Below are 9,762 nucleotides of genomic sequence, written 5' to 3' on the forward strand. Positions count from 1 at the left end.
ATTGCCTCCGCTCAACTCCGAATGTCTTGCGTCTGCTCAAATGGCCCTAAATCCCAAGCGTTTTTATATTTTGAACCAACGTTTCCCCAATATTTAAGGACCTTATCGACCAAAATTTCCAATTAAAGAAAATTGGAAACTATAGAACAGGGTAGCTAAAAAATCACTCGAGTAACATGAAAAAGAAATACCAAACTCTTTCTAATGATTGGTAAGGGAAATACATATGGTTAATCAGGATTTTACTTGCTGATCATTCGTGGTAATTTCTAGTTGCTTTAGGATTGAATTAAATCATCGATTTTATTTCTGCAAATAATTTCTTAGACCCCACTTCTTTTCATTTACGAAAATTGAGAGAGAAAAAATGGGTTCAATTAAAATAAAGCAGTGAAGACGTGGCTCCCGGACGTGGAGTCAAAATTGTCGGATTTTTGTATGACTAGTTTGTATGATTTAAAAGTTTTTCTGTGGTTTTTTTTATCTTTTTTCTTCTTCCAATGCTTTATTTAGATTAAACCCATTTTTCTCTCTCAATTTGTTTTTTTGTTTCTGCTTGTTTTAGGTTCAATAAGACTCTTTGCTTTTCCCTGAAAGCCGTTTTTGAATAAATAACGTTTATGGTTGTTCAAAGTTCTAACTCTTATCCGTCTTCGTTTCTACTTGTATTTGGTTTACTATTGCTCTTTACTTCTCTTTAAAAAATCTCTTTTTAAGAACCAGTTTTTTTACACCGTTCTATCATAAGCCGTTCCATGACAGAATATTCGAATTTCTGTTCATTTTCTATTGACATCAATTTCTTTTTTGGTAGATAAAAAGAAGATACGTAAAAAAATATTTTTTCACTTAAGAATTAACATTTTGGATTGCCATTTCTATTTTAGACAAAATTTGGCAGCGAATTTTAACGATAAGTTTACTTAAGAACTTTAAATGGATGGGTAGGCGAAACAACTTGAATAAAGATCTGCATAATTTTTGGCCTTCTTAAGACTGAAGCCATCCTGAGGCCATCCTTTGAGAGAGAAAACATTTATTATTAAACCAAAACCAAAACAGTAATAACAGCCACCCCGAGAAGTAAAAACTTGTCCGAGGGGGTGGCAAAAATAAATTAGAAAATAATACAGGACAAAGAAAAAAAATATTTATAAAGCCAATAGTGCGACCTGATCGGCATCACAAGCCTTTCAACAAACAAATTTAACAATACTAATAAAATCATACCCCTAGAGGCCAGAACACATTACTGCATTATTTATTTACAAAAAAATAATAAACAAAAGAACTTAAATTCATACTTAGTAAAAGGGATTTTTTTTTTATTTCACTCTTGAAAAAGAAATATTACTATAATTTTTTATACTCTGATCAAGATTATTCCAACTTCTAATCCCCCTATGAAGCACAGAAAATTTCGACCGGTCGAAACAGTCAATGGAATATTATCTGCCCAGAAGATCGAATGTCATAATTGTGGATCATGGACCTCAGATTGACTAAACTGCCAAAACATGAAAGATTTGTACCCTGATGCCTAAAAATAAACAAAAGTGTATATAACTCTCGTAGTTCTGAGGCTGGTAGTATCCTTATTCGCTCGTAGACGTTCCGCACCGAATCCTGGGGTTGTTGGTGAACCAACAAACGAACAGCATTGTTTTGAAGAACTCGTATGGGCCTGACAACGGAAGCAAATGTACCAAGCCAAACGCTACTACAATACAGAATATGTGGATGGAGAAGGGAAAAACAAAGGAGGCGTAGTACATATGCGAAGAAAAATACTTAAGTTTTCTCTTTATACCTAAGTTACGAGACAATATTTTACTCACAGACTGTACATGAGATTTGTATGATAAAATCTCATCAATATAAACCCCAAGGTGCTTAATGGATAAAGCACGTTTTAAAATCCCAAAATGTGTAACAATTTCATTAATCCAAGGATAAAAAACGGGAGATCGAAAAATATGACAAATTTTGACTTACCAAGATTAATCTTAAGCCTATTTACCCTTAACTAAGAATGTAGCCTGTCCACATTATCTTTCAACGATGTCAGGAGTAATTCTTCCGTCTTTGCAGCACTGATAGCCACTGTGTCATCCACAAATAATGACACAGTTTCATTCCGAAGACTTTTAGTCATGTCACTAACGCTGAAGCAACAATTATGGATACAATTAGGCATATCATTAATAAACAAAAGAAAAAGAATGGGGCCAATAACAGAGCCCTGTTGGACACCACAACTGACAGGGCGTAATTCAGATTTTAAGCAGTTTATGTCTACAAACTGGTACCAGTTACTCAGGAAACTCCGTAGAAAAGCAAGAGCTTTACCTCGGATCCCATAAACTTCACACGTATTGAAGAGTAGACCATGGTCAACAGTATCAAAAGCCTTCATTTGGTCTAGAAATACTGCACCAGCCTTCAGTCCTTTGTCTAAAGCCATATTAATAATACTTGTCAAAAATATCAATGCATCCTCCGTCTTCCTATTCTTCCAGAATCCAAACGGATTAATATTTAAAAGATAAAACTTCTCAAGAAATGTGGTTAACCGAGAACTAAAACATTTTTCAATCAAACGAGAAACAATTGGCAAAACTGATATTGGATAATTACCAAGATCATTTCTGTCACCACCTTTATAAACCGGTGTTATTCTTGCATACTTTAAACAATCTGGATACTTACCTTGTCTGAAACAATAATTAATTAATGAGGTTAGAATGCTAGATATAGATGGAAAAATACATTCCAGAATTTTTAAACTCATCAAGTCACTACCAGACGAACTTATTATTCATGGCATACATAGTATCCCTTATCTCGTCTATGGTAATCAACTTTAGAAGCAATGATACATCTATAGGGGGCAATAAAGTGGATCCAAAGGTGAGTCTCTCAGAAATGGGGAAATTGTATCGGCTATTTTTGAACCTACCGAAATAAAATGATGTTGAATCTCATTACAAATCGTAAAATCATCTGTAGCTATGACCCCATTTACTTTCACTTCAGATGGTAGTGTACTAAGACCCTGACCCTTAATACTGCTGATTGTTTGCCAGGTCTTCAATGACTTTCCTTCAGCTTCAATAAATTTAAAGCTGAAATACCTCTTTCTAGCCTCACGGAGAAAATTATTCAAACCATTACGAAAAACACGTTATTGTTCTTTATTTTCATCCATAGGTTCTAAAACTTGTAACATAAACAATCTATCTCTTAAATTTATTTTTCGGAAGATCTTGTGTTATCCATGGCTTCTTTCCATTATGTTTTCACCCTTTCATATTCTTAACAACTCCCACTTCCTTAGCCTTTTCCAATAAATTACCATAAAAGCGCAAATTTACAATTTGCATTATTTTCCTCTCTAAGCAGGGACATCCAATCAACTTGAACTAAATTATTATCTAGTTTTACAAGGGCATTTTTATCAAAAATTACAGACCTTTTACTCAAGTCAGAATTTACTCGCTTATTAGTAAATACCTCAAAATCAGCATAAACACCAAACTTGTCAGATTCAAAATTTACAACAACTCCTGGAGATCTAAAAGGTACATTTGAAAATATATTGTCCAAAAGCGTTGTGGAAGTCCTAGAAATTCTAGTCGGAATGTTAATCGTAGGTACTAAACCATAAGACAGGCATGGATTTAAAAGTTGAGAAGTCACCAAAGACTCGATATCTAATATGTTGACGTTGAAATCACCAGGAATGAAACAAGGTTTATTGCTAGATTGCACTTTAGCCAGCTGTTCATATAAATTCTCGAAGAATTTTTGAATAGAGCTAGAGGGAGATCTATGCACAATTTCTAAATATGCATCAACATTATTTAATCTAGCTTCTAGAAGTAGTGTTTCGCACACCATTTCATTATATTTGTGCAGATCATCATCGGATTTTCACCTGCAGATCTTCACGTACATAGGCTGCAAGACCTCCGTGCTGACGGTTCCGTGTAAATAAAATGTACCATGGTATATCCAGAGGAGCAGAGTTATGATCACCCGGCCAAGTCTCCGTAAAAGCTAAAGCATGGAAGAAATTAGGAGTAGCTAAATTAACTAAAAATTCAAAAGTTGTATTAGGGCCTTGGCAATTCAAATGAAAAATCCTAAAATCATATGATCCACCATGCTAACACCTAAGATTATTAAAATCATAATTAAATATAAATTTAGTATCTTCAGGGGATTCAGAAGCCGGTACAATGAAATCCAAATTTTATGAATACTTTCATGAAAATAATCATAAAAGTTTACCCTCTGATTTTCCAAATCAATCATGCTATGAGCCCCAACGGGAATAACAAGTTCTCTAACCACTATCTAATAAAGAACTAAATAGTCTGCGGTGTCGAACAGGGCGAATAACAGTCACGATTAAATATATGCTCTCAAGTGTCATAATTTGACATAACAAAAAAAACAAACAAACGAAACGAATCACCAATCCCTTTTAGCAGCACCTAACCTAGCTAAATATTACAAAGAAACTAAATTAAGTTATAACCAGAAAAGATAAAAAGAAAAAGAAACATCTATTCATTCAAACTCACACTTAAGAAACAATATAACAAACATTAAATATCACATCTAATAGCTCTGCAATAAATTAAAAAATAAATAAATAACCAAATAACGATGCAAACAAAACAACCAACATTGTTCACAAAATAATTCACTCATCCTCATAGTTTACTGCCCTCATACATACTTTCACAATTTATAGGCTATCTCATATCGGCATATCTTTACTACTTATCATTATGTTTCTTAAAAAGTTATCTGGAATCTCCTCAGACATATACTTTTCCACGGGAGCGTTTACATGACGTCGAATGCACAGAAGAGCTGGTACCGACTTTGAAACCCAAACGTCCAATTCACGGATTTCCATAATTTTCTTTCTAAGTGCAAATAATTTCCGGCGAGTCTCTCTAACAGTAAGTGGCATATGTTCATGCCACTATAATATAATTTTTTAGCGTTTTTCAGCATTGCCAGTCGAATCTCTGCATTATGTATCTCAACTTAGATGTATTTTTTTTTCCCTTCCATATTAAAAAATTGAATAATCGCAAATATACTCATCTTTGATGACCTTTTCGAACACCACTTTTGCAGATTCTACGTCACTCGCCGAAACGTTCCATAAAATCACGTTCTTACACGTTTCTTTACTTCTGCTCGCTGGAGGTTTTGCTTAACTGTAGACAACTCTGTTGTTAACTTCACATTTTCACTAGTCAAAACCGAAATTTGCAACTTCAGATTTGACGCTTCACCTTCTACGGCAGAAACTTTCGGCTTTAATTCAGATATTTTCTTATTTGAATCCGTCACTGATTTTCCAACTTCCGTTAATCGGTTTTCTACTGCTTTCGTACTAACCATTAGACCTTGTAAAGCAGTTGAATTGCTCTTTACTGTTGCTAAAATTATAGCTATTTCTAACAATTTTATTGACAATTATTCAACCGATATGCCTGCCGAGACATTTGAAATGTTAGAATATTTTCTATATTTGAATACTTCGAATATTTTCTATATTTTGAAGAATATATAATGTCTTATTGAATAATGCATTTGCTTATTTCCAATCTTATTTCTAGAAAGAATATATTTTGAGCAGCACCATCGCCTGTTTCCTTATGTTAATTCAAGCAGCAAAATGTTTTATTGAGAATATTTGATATTTTGAATAATATATTTTCTTAGTTTCATCTTATTTTAAGAAACAATGCATTTTGAGCAACATCATCACATATTTCCCTTAATATTATTTCAAGCATAAAAGTATTTTGATGGAACCGATTGATATTTTGATTAATGCTTTTGTTTATTTCCATTTTATTTCAAGAACCAATATATTTTGAGCAGCATTATCACCTATTTCCTCATCTTATTTCAAGCAGACAAACATTTTGATGAGAATATTTGATATTTTCAATAACATATTTTGGTATTTTCATCTTATTTGAAGAAACAATACATTTTGAGTGAAGATACATTTGAGTGAAAGAAACAACATATGACACATTCCCTTGTCTTATTTCAAGCAGTAAAACATTTTGAAGAAAATAATTGATATTCAAGAAACAATACATTTTGAGTGACACCATAGCATATTTCCTAACCTCATTTCAGTCAAAAAAGTATATTTGCTTATTTTAATCTTATTTTAAGAAACAATACATTTTGACCATCACCACCACATATTTCCTCGTCTTATTTCAAGAAGTAAAGCACTTTGAAGAAATAATTTGGTATTTTCGAACAATCCATTTGCTTATTTCCATCTAATTTCAAGAAACAATTCATTTTGAGTGACACCACTACATATTTTCTTATCTAATTTCAAACAGCAAAATTTCAATTAGAGGTGGGACATGGAAGACCACAAGTTCCCTCTAAAAAAATTGTTGATATAAGTGATCATTCCATTCCAACAGTTTTAAAGCTAATTAGTAATTTATCCCCAAATTATTTGGGGGGAACAGCCCCCTTTCCCCTCCCCTCAACGATGCCACTACGTATAGTGTTGGTTTTGGGAAATATAAAGAGATTTTTGAGGGGATTTTTCTGGTAGGGGAGGGGGGTTACGTGGGATTGTCTTTCCATGGAGGAATATTTCGTGGGGTGTGAGGGTTTTCCTTAGGGGGCCAGATTTTCCGGTATAATTTAAAAATGATCTGAAATTAAATTTTAAAAAAATTTGGTTTTTCAACTGAAAGTAAGGAGCAACATTTACAACTTGTAACGGACAGAAGTTATTACGTATATGAGGCAAATGCCCCCTTGTCAATGCCTCTGTCTTTACGCTAAAGTTTTTTTAAACTTTTAAAAAAGTTTATTCTTCTAACTAAACGGCCCTTGTGTTTCAGGAGTGATTCTTAAATGATCGGAAGAGAAAGTCAAACGTTAACGTAAAGAGCAAGGCATTGAAGAGGTAACAATCCCCATCACATACGTAATAATTTCTGTTCGTTTTGAATTTGAATTTTACTCCTTATTTACAGTTGAAAAAACTTGTTTTATTTATTTATTTTTTAACAGGGGAGATATAAGCTGTCTTATCTGTGTTTATTTTACAAATGTATTGTCTGCACTTACTGAGTTGTACAATAATGGGTGGTTGTGATATTGTGATGCATTGAAGCTTATGTCTATTCTGTGAAGGGAGAAAATAGTCATGATTATTTATAGGAGGCATATGAGTGCAGTGCACCCAACTCCAAAGAAGTTCCTTTTTTGTGAATACTAATGATTGTTCAGCCTTAAGAAAGATGGCCCACTGTCTTTCAGCTGCTCCCCCCCCATTGCAGAGAGAACAAAATTGGGAAGAGAGATGTTCTATTACAGTGGGGATATTGTTTTAGGATGTACCGTGCACACCAGTGAAGCAATAACAGTCAGTCCTGCCCGAATGATTCCAAGTAGTCAAAATCCCTTCTGTCAAACACCACCAAGACGTCAGGTGAGCTTTGACCGACATTCTTCGTCGTCATGTAAGTTCTTGTTATGCCTGGGCTACATTGTAGTCACACTTGTAGATAAAATCAAGATTACGCAAAACAAAAGGACCGAAACTGTATCTTGTTGGTAATTATTTAAATAGAAAATTATTAACTTTCAAGCGTAAAATATACCATTGACTAGTCAGAATGAAGCTTTAAGACATTATTTTTTTTTTTTAATTGAAGAGCATGGAGTTTGCAATAGCACTTTCCCTAATATGCATGATGAATCTGGCAAAACACACAAAAAATTGTAGCAGTAGACAATACTTCGGGCTAAAATTACATTTACATAGGCTATTCAAAACAATTCCTTATCCAGTGGCGCAGCTAGAGGGACAAGGGGGGACAGATGCTCCAGGTGCCACCTCTTAGGGAACGTCAGACTGATGTGTTTTTTTTTCATTTTGTCATACATTTTCACTTAATACTAGTGACCTTGGGGGAAGGGGTAGAAACTAACATTATCGCTGGGCACTGAAAACCTCAGCTACACTATTGTTCTTGCCATTTCAATTTTCCAATTAGATAGTACAAGTGGGACGTTAAAATCAAGATAAGATACATGCGATTTATGAATTTCGCTTATAAGAAGACATAAACTTAGTACTTTTGAAAGACATAATAAACAGAGATCCCTATTTTGTTGGCCTAGATATGCCCTTATTTGAACACACGAATAGTTATAACAAACAAAACTCAAAAAAGAATAATTACTAAACGATCATGTAAGTTAATATTAAATTTTATCAGCATGATAAGAGTTATGATTGTTTTAGTCCTTGAATACCCCAGAGACGATGCCCCCTCTCCGAGGAACGTCAGGGTATCAAGAAGATAAACCCAAAAAAGAGATACTTTAATTTAAATCATAAGAAAAATTAAAATTCTGAAAAACTTGCCCTTTCTGGAATATTTACTTGGGATGATCGTGTTTTAGCCCATAGAAGAAACACAGTCATGCGAAGATTTTCAGTCCGTGCGATTGAGACTCTCACTGTCTATCTAAGTTTTTTTCAAAGGGTTACCTTAAAAAAAAAAAAAAAAAAACATTGAACAAACTAAAGCCGGTCGGATATTTTGACTGAGAATCCCAAATTCACCTAGCATTTATATTAAAAGCCAACATTTTACTCTTGAACAGAAAAGCCTTAAAGTACTTCACATATATACCTGAAATCAAAATTAAACTATCTCAATTAAAAACAAAAGAAACTGATTTTTAAAGATCTTTTTCTAGAAGTTTTTCACGGAAATCAAGTGAACTTTTTAAGGTCGAAACGAACGGAGCCCAAACTAACTCGCTTTAAGCGGCCTGTGTTTCCTCGGGCCTGTCATCAGGTAAGAATGAACATACCTAATCCGAACGGTGAATAGGCCCAAAAATATGCCTCCGAAGGTAACATGGTTTACAATTTTCTTACGAAAAGGCCCAAATAGCCCAAATAAAACAGAGGCTTATTAAATTCATCATATTCAACGTAATAGCGCTGACTAAGAAAACACCGATGTGTCTCCAGTGTAATGTCTTTCCAGCTGCATAGTTGTTAAACGGTGCATCCAGCCCAATATAGTCAACAGTGCTCCTTCTCTGAGCACATTCGGCTAAAAGAGCATATTCTCCATCTAAAGCCCCCTTTGGTCATATCAGTAGTTGGTACGATTTGTCTCCAACCCTTTTGACAAACAGTTCAAAAGCTGCGTCTCCAGCCACCTTTAGGAAACAGTACGTACGCTCTGTTTCTAACTCCCGCTCTGTCTCTTGTAAACAATGTGCAAGCTCCGTATACGACTTTTGTCGGCCAATGATGTACTACCCCACCTGTCGCCCTTTGATCAACTTTGTATACATTTTATCTTGGACGTGTTTTGGTCAGAAGTGCAAATTTCGTCTTCAACCCCTAAATTCAAGATATTACACTCTTTTACTCCTTTTGGTAAACATGCGACAACGTTATGAAGCTTATCCCCTTCTGTCCCAACTCTAACGCTATAGCTCCAGCCCTCTTGGGTTGTAATTAAAGTAAGACTGTCCCACATCAAAATGAACTAAGAAGATACTTCTTGAGTGACGCTTGATTTCAGCCAAAATTGATGTTTGAGGGTTTCTGAACTTGTTGATTCGAAATTTTTGGCTTAAAAATTAGGAAATTTAGCTTTCGAAAATAATTGAGAAAAGTTGGTCAGAAAACTTTGGCTTAAAATTGTTTGG

The sequence above is a fragment of the Artemia franciscana genome, chromosome 8, assembly GCF_032884065.1.
Source record: "Artemia franciscana chromosome 8, ASM3288406v1, whole genome shotgun sequence".
NCBI classification, from domain to species: domain Eukaryota; kingdom Metazoa; phylum Arthropoda; class Branchiopoda; order Anostraca; family Artemiidae; genus Artemia; species Artemia franciscana.